Source organism: Saccopteryx leptura, chromosome 1 (assembly GCF_036850995.1).
Source record: "Saccopteryx leptura isolate mSacLep1 chromosome 1, mSacLep1_pri_phased_curated, whole genome shotgun sequence".
Classification (NCBI taxonomy): domain Eukaryota; kingdom Metazoa; phylum Chordata; class Mammalia; order Chiroptera; family Emballonuridae; genus Saccopteryx; species Saccopteryx leptura.
Window position 1 is genome coordinate 2,893,138 of NC_089503.1, and position 9,995 is coordinate 2,903,132.

Here is a 9,995-nt window from a genome sequence, read left to right on the forward strand (position 1 = left end):
GCAATTTCTAAACACTTGAAGGAAGAAAGAAAAATCTCCATAAATAAACAACATCTTTAAAAGCGTGTTAGCATCCGGGAGAGGAACTGGAGTCCCTCTGGTTGTGACATTTTCTGACAAGTCTTAGTAGGAAAAGCTGTGTTGTATTATCAAGTTAGGCATCCTAAGAAAAAGTCTTATCTAAAATTTATAGTAATAAATATAGGTCTATCTAAAATGAAAACATTGCCTGACCCAGGCAGTGGTGCAGTGGATAGAGCGTCGGACTAGGATGCGGAAGACACAGGTTCGAGACCCCCAGGTCGCCAGCTTGAGCGCAGGCTCATCTGGCTTGAGCAAAAGCTCACAGCTTGAGCCCAAAGTAGCTGGCTCAAGCAAGGGGTTACTCGGTCTGCTGAAGGCCCACGTCGTGGAACATATGAGAAAGCAATCCAATGAACAACTAAGGAGTTGCAACGAAAAACTGATAATTGATGCTTCTCATCTCTCTCTGTTCCTGTCTGTCTGTCCCTATCTAGCCCTCTCTCTGACTCTTTGTCCCCTGTAAACAAACAAACAAAAACATAAAATGAAAACATTTCCGTGTAGAAACTGTTATAAATATAAATATTTTCATAGCATTTTTATTCACACAAAGATTAGAAACCACATGTCCAACATGTGATAGATGAGTAAATAAGAGTGGTACAGATACATTATCAATACAACCAAAACATGAACCAAGCCTCACACAGTGCAACATGGGTGCGCCTTGCAAAATCTGTCCCCTGTGAAGGAAGCCAGGCAGAAAGGGCCACCTGCTGCACGATTCCAGGTCTGTGAAATGTCTGGAATCAGTGAACCCATAGGGACAGAGGTAGGTTTGTGTGTTCCAGTACCTGGGGTGGGGTGGGGATAAGATTGAAGAGTGATTGCTTTTTTTTTAAGTGAGAGGAGGGAGATAGACAGTGCCTGCATGTGCCCCAATGGGGATCCAGAGATTTGGGGATCCACACCAGCAACCCCATCTGGGGCTGATGCTCTGCCCATCTGTAGCTATGTTTACAACTGAGCTATTTTTAGCACCTGAGATGGAGGACTCCTCAGAGCCAGGGGCAGTTGCGCTGGACCAATGGGGCCATGGCTGTGGGAGGGGAAGAAAAAGAGAGAGAGACAGAGACAGAGAGAGGAGAAGGTAAAGAAATTGATAGATTTAATTCCATGTAGATCAAGGTTTCTCTTCAAAGAAAAATATTGTAGACACAGTTACACAGAAGAGAGTTTGTGAATTATCTAAAATGACAAGAACTCATACAGACACCTGACTGGTGGTGGCACAGTGGATAGAGCTTCGACCTGGGATGCAGAGGATCTGGGTTTGAGACCCCGGGGGTGGCGGTCTTGACACGGGCCCAGCAAACTTGAGCGCAGTGTGCCGCTAGGAGCGTGGGGTCACAGACATGACCCCATGGTCACTGGCTTCTTGAGTGCAAACGCTGATACATTGAAGCCCAAGTTTGCTAACTCGAGCAAGGGTCTGTGGCTCGGCTGGGGCCCCTCCCCCTCTGGTCAAGGCACATAGAGAAACAATCAATGAACAACCTAAAGTGATGCAACTATGAGTTCGATGCTTCACATCTCTCTCCCTTCCTGCCTGTCTGTCTCTCAATAAAAACAAAACAAAACAAACATCACAAAGAAACGTTTTCAAAATGAAGAAAACAAAAGGAAACCCTAGGGCAGTGGTTTTCAAACTTTCTGAAGTCGGGGTGCATTTAAAATCCTACAAATAATTGTAGGTGCACTATATACAAATTTCTGAGAAATATGTCATAATTAAGTCAAATATTAAAGAAAAATATAAAGTTCCAAGCATGCCTTTGTGGTAATTAAAAAAAATGACAAAATTAAATTTATTCTGACATTAAGAAACATTTTTATGTTACATTTTTTAAGTTATGCTTTTTAGAATTTGTAAAAAAGAGGGGTTAAAAATTAAAAAACAACAAAATGAAGAAAACAAAAGGAAACCCTAGGGCAGTGGTTTTCAAACTTTCTGAAGTCGGGGTGCATTTAAAATCCTACAAAATAATTGTAGGTGCACTATATACAAATTTCTGAGAAATATGTCATAATTAAGTCAAATATTAAAGAAAAATATAAAGTTCAAGCATGCCTTTGTGGTAATTAAAAAAATGACAAAATTAAATTTATTCTGACATTAAGAAACATTTTTATGTTACATTTTTTAAGTTATGCTTTTTAGAATTTGTAAAAAAGAGGGGTTAAAAATTAAAAAACAACAAAAAGTTGCCTGACCAGGCAGTGGCGCAGTGTATTAGAGCATCGGACTGGGATGTGGAGGACCCAGGTTCAAGACCCTGAGGTCGCCAGCTTGAACAAAGGCTCATCTGGTCTGAGCAAAAGCTCACCAGCTTGGACCCAAGGTCACTGGCTCGAGCAAGGGGTTATTCAGTCTGCTGAGGCCCACGGGCAAGGCACATATGAGAAAGTAATCAATGAACAACTAAGGTTTCACAACGAAAAAAAACTGATTATTGATGCTTATATATATAATACATTCTTAGTAAGATTTAGTAAATTCGGCAGGTCCTAGTGTGAATGTAAGTTTTTTCATTCTTGTGTTTATGAGAAACATGAGCCTGATGTGTCCTAGCGATTTCTTCAATGTTTGGGCATATAGTTGAAAGGCAAACTCTCATTTCCTCATAAATACATTGAAGAATAATTCCTCTCTTTTTACTCTTAATTGTGTTGATGCAGAAAGCCCCCACCATACATATCATCTTAACTTTACACCAAACAAAGGATAGAAGAAACTTGCCTCCAGTATTTCCAGGGAACATGGGGGGTAGTTTAAACAATTCAGCACCACAACTTAACAGTCTTTTGCAACCTAATCAGGCAAATGAAGTGGGGAGTTGGGCAGACTGTCAGCTTACAGCCAATTCCCCACACCTCTGTCCCCCAAAAATATAAACTCCAAAAACCCTGTTGGTTTTTTGATCCCCAACAGGCACATATTTCTTTGGAATACCATAGGGCGCACCAGTGCACCCTGGCACACACTTTGAGAACCACTTCCCTACTCCATCGTCCCCAGATCTGCATATTTGTCAACCCATGCTGTTGGCAATAATCTAACACCAACCAACTGGAACCTACAATTTGGGATGCAGTGAAAGGGACGGCTTTATTCAGTACAAAGCTTTATGAAACAGCGTGAGGACAGCAGGACCATAACAACACTGAAGAAGGAGGCAGTGCAGCTGGGGAAACAGCCTTCACAGGACAGAGGCACAGACAGGAGGGACGGCTCTGGGACTCAGCCAGCAGGAGGGCCGGAGGGGTCGTCCTGGGAGACCCCGGAGGGAGCGCAGCTGCGTGACGCTGAGGTCTTGGGCTCTTGGCCTCCAGACTGTGAGGGAACAAGAGTCTGTAGTAACTGTGGACAGCGGCCATGGGGAGCTGACCCCCCTCTTTTGTCCCCCACCCGCCCGCCCCCACGTATCGGACAGCTTGTGGGGACTGGCTGGTGACAGTGTGGGCACCTGGCTGTGGAGGTGTCAAGGACACACCTGTGTTCAGGCCGGGCTCTGCTGCTCTCCAGGGGGGGTGGTGCCGGCACATGAGGCCTCCCTACACTCAGGGTCCTCCCCTGACTGACTCGGGGTGCCATACCCATAGGGTGTGCTCTGATGACTAAGGTGACACGGAGGAGACAAGGGACAGCCAAGCTGGAAGCACATCATCACTGTTACTATCCTTCAAACTGGCAAACGACCCCCTACCTGTTCCAGAGCGGTCGGGACCTCAGCCTGACCCTCAAGCAGGGGTGAAGGGTGGGGGGGGTATGATGAAGACAGGTCAGACCACATGACCAGTGGGGGGTGGCCTCCTTCACCTACATCAGCCTGCAAGCCACCCACCCTTTCCGGGTGCTCTGGGGTCCAGGGGGGACTGGGTCTCAGACTCCACGTCCATGCTGTCAGCAGACAGGCTGCAGTCTCCTGTCGTGGGGACTCGGGTCTCTCGCAATGACATGACGGCACTGAGCCTCCAGACACCTGAAAAACAAGGCACAGTCTTGGGTGGGCGAAGTCAGCACGGGTGGGGCTCACAACCCCCAGAGAACAGGGGCCCAAGGATCCCAGGGCTCGGGGGGGGAACTCTGGTCTCAGCTCTGTCCTGCTGCCAGCTCAGCTGGCTTTGGTCAGGGCTCCTCAAGGCCACTTGGGTGCCTCAGTTTCCCCACTGCGGATCGAATCCTCCAAGTCTCAGGCTCCTCCAGCTCAGGGCCCTTGGCTCCTATTGGGCTGAGACTGGGGCAGCGAGGGGCTTCCTGGAGCTGATTGGCCCAATTTCTGACATGGGGCTGGGCTGCCCCTGAAAATCCTGTACCTAAACTCTGCTCAGGGAGGACAAGCAACTCATCATGTGTCTTTTTTCCCGTCCCCACTCCCTGTGAGGACAGAGAGCAGACAGTCGTTAGTGGTTAAGGGCAGATGCCAGGAGAGGCCTCCGCAGTGGGATGGCAGGGAGAGTGGTTGTCCTCTCCACAGGCAGGGATCATGTGAGGGAGCTGAGCTTACCTGCTTTCCCCACCGACCTGCCAGATACCCTGCCCCAGCCCCCACCTGCCTCTGAGATGGGGCTGACACCCCAGTCACCACGCACAAGGGACCCCCAATCTACCCAAGCCCGTCCCTCAGCCCCAGAGTCCGGGGCATCACGGAGAGGGCACTGTGATGCCGCCCAGAGTGCTCTCCCTTCCGGCCACTCCGTGGGCAGGAGGAGACCCCTCTGGTGACGACCAGGGACTGAGGACAACAGCCCCGCCCCGTCCAAACTCAGGCTCCCCGGGACCCGCCCCGCAGCCCAGGTCCTCACTCACCCCCTGTTGGGCAGATAAAATGTATTATGCTCACTTTGTTGGAGATTATGCTGCCCACGGGGAGGCCGTCGCCCAGGTGATATTAATGTGTGTTGAGAATCCTTGTAGCCTGGGGCTTGGTTTTGGGATAAAGCCTTTCCCACCCTTTTTGGTGTGAGGTGGTACAATCCAATCATGCCTCAGAGAAGTGACTTTGTATTAGAGACTTCCCTATTATGTATATTGGATTAAGGGTTTGGATTTCTACACTATAAAATGGGGTCGGAGCGGGAGCTTGCGCTCTTGGTTCCTGAGATTATCATTAGAAGAGAGAGCAGAGGAGAGAAAGGCCACATGGAGGAGGCCAGGAGAAGCAGCCAAGATGGTGGAGTGCTGAGTGAGATGCCAGTTTGTGTAGAGTTTGTATTTGGGATAAGGAAGGAGATGGGGAACAGAGGTGAATAAGTCTGGTGAGCTAGAAACCTTTGATTCTAGGAAACTCGGATAAGTCAGTGGCTTTGTGAGCACTGAATGCGACTGGGTTTTGGAGCCCAGTGTGTATTTTTACTTGCCCGCCGGGTGCAAGCTAGAATTAAAGACTATGGCCCACCAGTTTTTGGCTCCGCTGTTTCTTTACCGACTGGCCGAATCCAATGCGAACCTGCATAGGCCAGAAGGCTGCTGTGATAGTGGCCCTGGCTGTGGCTTCTGGCTTTACATTTGGCGTAGTTGGCAGGATTCGATACAGATCGGCAAGGAGCCTTTGAGTGGTGGAGTAGAGGACTGGCTAGTGTTAGGGTTCCCCATGGCTGTCCTTTTGGGGATCGTAGGCTGGCTGACTTTTACAGCCATGGGTGAGGAAACCGAGAGCTCTGTGGAAGAGGCTGCCCGGGACCTGCAAACTGAGCAGCGGAAGGAGCTGGAGCAAACGCGGGAGAAACCAATGGTGACCCTGGAGCTGGAGGAAGTGCTGGAGGAGGAGGCCAACCAGGTTTGTGAGATTCGCCTGGAAATGGAGCAAATGCTGGAGGAGGATTCAGAGGTTCGTGAGTTGCAGATTGCCCTGGATGTTGCGGAGAGCCAGCAGCGGCAGGAGGCCGGGGCTGAGGCTGAGGCTGAAGCTGAGGCCGGGTCTGGAGCTGCAAGGTCTGCGGAGCAGAAGGCGGCGGCAGCCTGGGACTCGAGCCCGGCAATGGGAGCTGGTGTTTTCAGTTCCTCTTTGGAAGATGAGGAGAATCGGGCTGGAGTTGCAATCCTCAGTCTCCAGAAGCTGAAAGCCCAGCTGGAAGGAGCACTTACTACGGCCCTGGTAGGTCTGCAATTTTGGGACACAGGGCTAGACATGCTTTCCGGAGCAGAGATGGAAATGCTGACTGCCATTGCCATGTGCCCCTCTTTGGGACAGTGTAAGACCTGTGAGGATGGCAGGGATGAGGGGGGTGGCTGACGCCCCATGTGCATGGACTGATTTCCTGGACTACGACCGGAGTGAGCATTGGCTCCTTTGTTGGATGGATCTATGGATTACGGATTTTGGACAATGTGAAATACCCTGATGGGGGTGGGGGGTGGCTTTGCTGGAAGCACTCTCCTGCCCCGGGAAGCTTTTCCCATGGCTAGAAAGAAGGCCGAGGACATTTTGCGCTTTGGGCTAAGTGCTGAGAGACTGGTGAAATGTACCTCTGTAATTGTTGAAACTGTATTATTTTTGCTGTTGTAATTTGTGTAATGTTCTAATTTCCTTGCACAGGGATGCCGGTGGTATATAGATAGATTGTGGGTAGTAAAGTGAGCATAGGGGTGGATTGTTGGGCAGATAAAATGTATTATGCTCACTTTGTTGGAGATTACGCTGCCCACAGGGAGGCCGTCGCCCAGGTGATATTAATGTGTGTTGAGAATTCTTGTAGCCTGGGGCTTGGTTTTGGGATAAAGCCTTTCCCACCCTTTTTGGTGTGAGGTGGTACAATCCTATCATGCCTCAGAGAAGTGACTTTGTATTAGAGACTTCCCTATTATGTATATTGGATTAAGGGTTTGGATTTCTACACTATAAAATGGGGTCGGAGCGGGAGCTTGTGCTCTTGGTTCCTGAGATTATCATTAGAAGAGAGAGCAGAGGAGAGAAAGGCCACATGGAGGAGGCCAGGAGAAGCAGCCAAGATGGCGGAGTGCTGAGTGAGATGCCAGTTTGTGTAGAGTTTGTATTTGGGATAAGGAAGGAGATGGGGAACAGAGGTGAATAAGTCTGGTGAGCTAGAAACCTTTGATTCTAGGAAACTCGGATAAGTCAGTGGCTTTGTGAGCACTGAATGCGACTGGGTTTTGGAGCCCAGTGTGTATTTTTACTTGCCCGCTGGGTGCAAGCTAGAATTAAAGACTATGGCCCATCAGTTTTTGGCTCCGCTGTTTCTTTACCAACTGTCCGAATCCAATGCGAACCTGCATGGGCCGGGCGGCTGTGATAGTGGCCCTGGCCATGGCTTCTGGCTTCACACCCCCGTCCAGTGGCTCTAACTCGATGTTCACAGCATTCAAGCGACAATGACGTGAGGACTGGGATTCTCTGTCTGTTATTTTCTTGATGTAGAAACTGAGACAGACAGTTAAATGACCAAACAGTTTACAGTCATCTAGTAAATGACAAAATCTTATCTTCTGTAACCAAGTGTAGGGAAAACACCTGTGTTAGGCTCACCTTTGCACTTGGTTTGATTGAGTGCCTGAGCACGTGGCAGAGACACGTGTTAGGATACTCTGTGTACAGCAGTTTCCTGCAGATCGCTGTTCACCGCCCGCAGGGGGCGTATCCTGTTCGCCTGTGAGCCGAGCAAGCGCTCTTTGCTCACCTGCCTCCAGGGAAGCTGTTTCCCTGCCTGGTTGCTGCTCCGCCCTTGCCTAGCATTTCCGGTGCCGGTTTCCCAGTTCCTTACTCCGCCCGAACCCAATGTGAACCCGCTTGGCCTCAGCCACCTGGTGTTACAGCAAATACAGACCGTTTACACTTCTCATTCCCAACCAAAGGGTAAACATCTGAAATCGGTGCTTTTCTGCCGTGAACCAGCGCAGCTAGTAATGGTCCAGGTCCTGAGTGAGAACGGTGCGGAATGAAGAGATAGACTGAAAGAGAAAAAAGGATGGGATGGGAGGCCTCTGCAAGCTGATGGCAAGCCACAGCAAAAGCAAAGCCCCCGGTCTGCTTTACTATATAGTGCAGAGCCCTATGCAAATAAGGAAGTCTCCTATACAAAGTCACACCTCTGAGGCATAAACAGGAATCCTCAAAAGAGTGCACCACTCCCACCATGCAACAGTCAAGGGTGAGGGGAAGAGCTTAGTCTTAAACTAAGCCCTAGGCCAGGGGTCGGGAAGCTTTTTGGCTGAGAGAGCCATGAACACCACATATTTTAAAATGTAATTCCATGAGAGCCATACAACGACCCTTGTACGTTACGCATTATCCAATAAAGATTTGGTGTTGTCCCGGAGAACAGCTGTGATTGGCTCCAGCCACCAACAACTAGGAAATGAATGGATTGTAATACATGAGAATGTTTTGCATTTTTAAAATTAATTTGTTTTTTATTGAAGATTTGTCTGCGAGCCAGATCCAGCCATCAAAAGAGCCACATCTGGCTCACGAACCATAGGTTCCCTACCGCTGCCCTAGGCTATAAGGATTTTGTCAGCTTACAGCCTGTCTCCCACACTTTTCAACCTTGTTACACTTGAAAACCAGTGAAAATAGGAGAACTATGTCAGTGACAGACAAATAAGGCAGAAATCACCCGGAGCATATGCAAATTCAACTGAGATCACTGGGCCTGTAATCTTCAGATAACATCAGGGTGATTAATTATTTTTGGGCAGGCACAAAATCCTGGCAGACTGAGACTACTGGTTGTGCAGGGAGACAGATTCCAGAAGTCCAATTAGTGTCATTGGTGCCAACCACACTCAGGAACGGATGAAGAAGTAAAGGGAATAAACCTTAGTTTGGCACACTAGTCTAAAGCTGGTGAACATTCTATTGGGATTCTTTCCTAAGATCACCCCTAAACTCCCAGTCTTTAGAAACCCTCAAAATAAAAGGCCCAGTATGCTCTCCTCCCAGGAGCAAGCCTCTGCCTTTCACTGCCCCTGTCCCCACACCCACTCCCGGGTGTGTGTCTCCAAAACTGTAACTGTTCTCACAAAACCGGCCACCCAAGAAACAAGGGGCGGTGGCGGCTGACCCCAGGGTGTGCCCAGAACATGTCGGCAAGGGACCTTTTTTTTTTAAGAGCCCAGGCAGCCCCACCCAGGTTCTCTCCGAGGTGGGGCTATTCTAGCTGGCTTCTACTTTAGGCCCTTTCTTGTCTCCCTGTCCCCCGGCCTCAAGAAACTTCCTCTCAAGGTCACCTGGACTCTTGTTGTGAGCTTCTTCCGGCACGTGGGCAAAGGAGTTTGTAAGATATGATTTTCGAGTTTGCTCACTTTTAGTGTTAGAAAATGGCGCTGGGCAGTGCCAGGTATGTGATCTGTGAAATTGTGAATGACCTTCCTGCTTGGGAAGGGCCATGGTTATGCTAACGTTGCTGGAGGAGAGGCTTTCCCGCAGGAAAAGTTATAAGAGGAGAGAAGAAGGAGGAGGGGGAGAGAAGCCATGTTTGGCTGAAGAAAGAGAAGCCAGTGTTGCAGAGTAAGAAGCCACGTTGGCAGATGGGGAACCAGAGGTGAGGGGCTGTGGGACTGGTGGGGCCCTTGATTCTAGGAGGAACCGGAGAAGATCCTCCTGGTTGTGGAACCGGATGTGTCAGCAGCTCTGGGAGCTCTGAATGAAGAGGGAAGTGTGTTTTCCTTGTGGGTGTCTCTTGTCCCCTGGTGCGAGGCTAGAATAAAGGAATGGCTCACTATTTTTTGGCTCCACTGTTTCTTTACCGTCTGCCTGAATCTAAGGGGAACCTGCACATGCCTGGCAGCGATGGCGGCGGCCCCGGGCCCTACCCGCGCAAAGTCGAGAACCCTCACACGACCAGCTGGCCCTACACAGACCCGGAGGCCGGGTCCCTTGTCCTGTAACATTTCCAACTTAGGACGACCAAATGAAGCTCTCCTGATGCCTACAGCAATTTTTTTTGCA

At 49.3% G+C, this 9,995-nt stretch overlaps 1 long non-coding RNA gene across 1 annotated transcript; it reads right to left on the minus strand.

The window, feature by feature from the left end:
* Window positions 1-3,209: 3,209 nt before the first annotated feature.
* On the minus strand, window positions 3,210-7,986 carry LOC136402845 (uncharacterized). Its single transcript, XR_010751048.1, has 4 exons — window positions 7,877-7,986; window positions 7,372-7,466; window positions 3,930-4,067; window positions 3,210-3,418 (listed from the first exon to the last, which is right to left on the minus strand). It is a non-coding gene; the product is annotated as an uncharacterized lncRNA (long non-coding RNA).
* Between the last annotated feature and the right edge of the window lie 2,009 nt (window positions 7,987-9,995).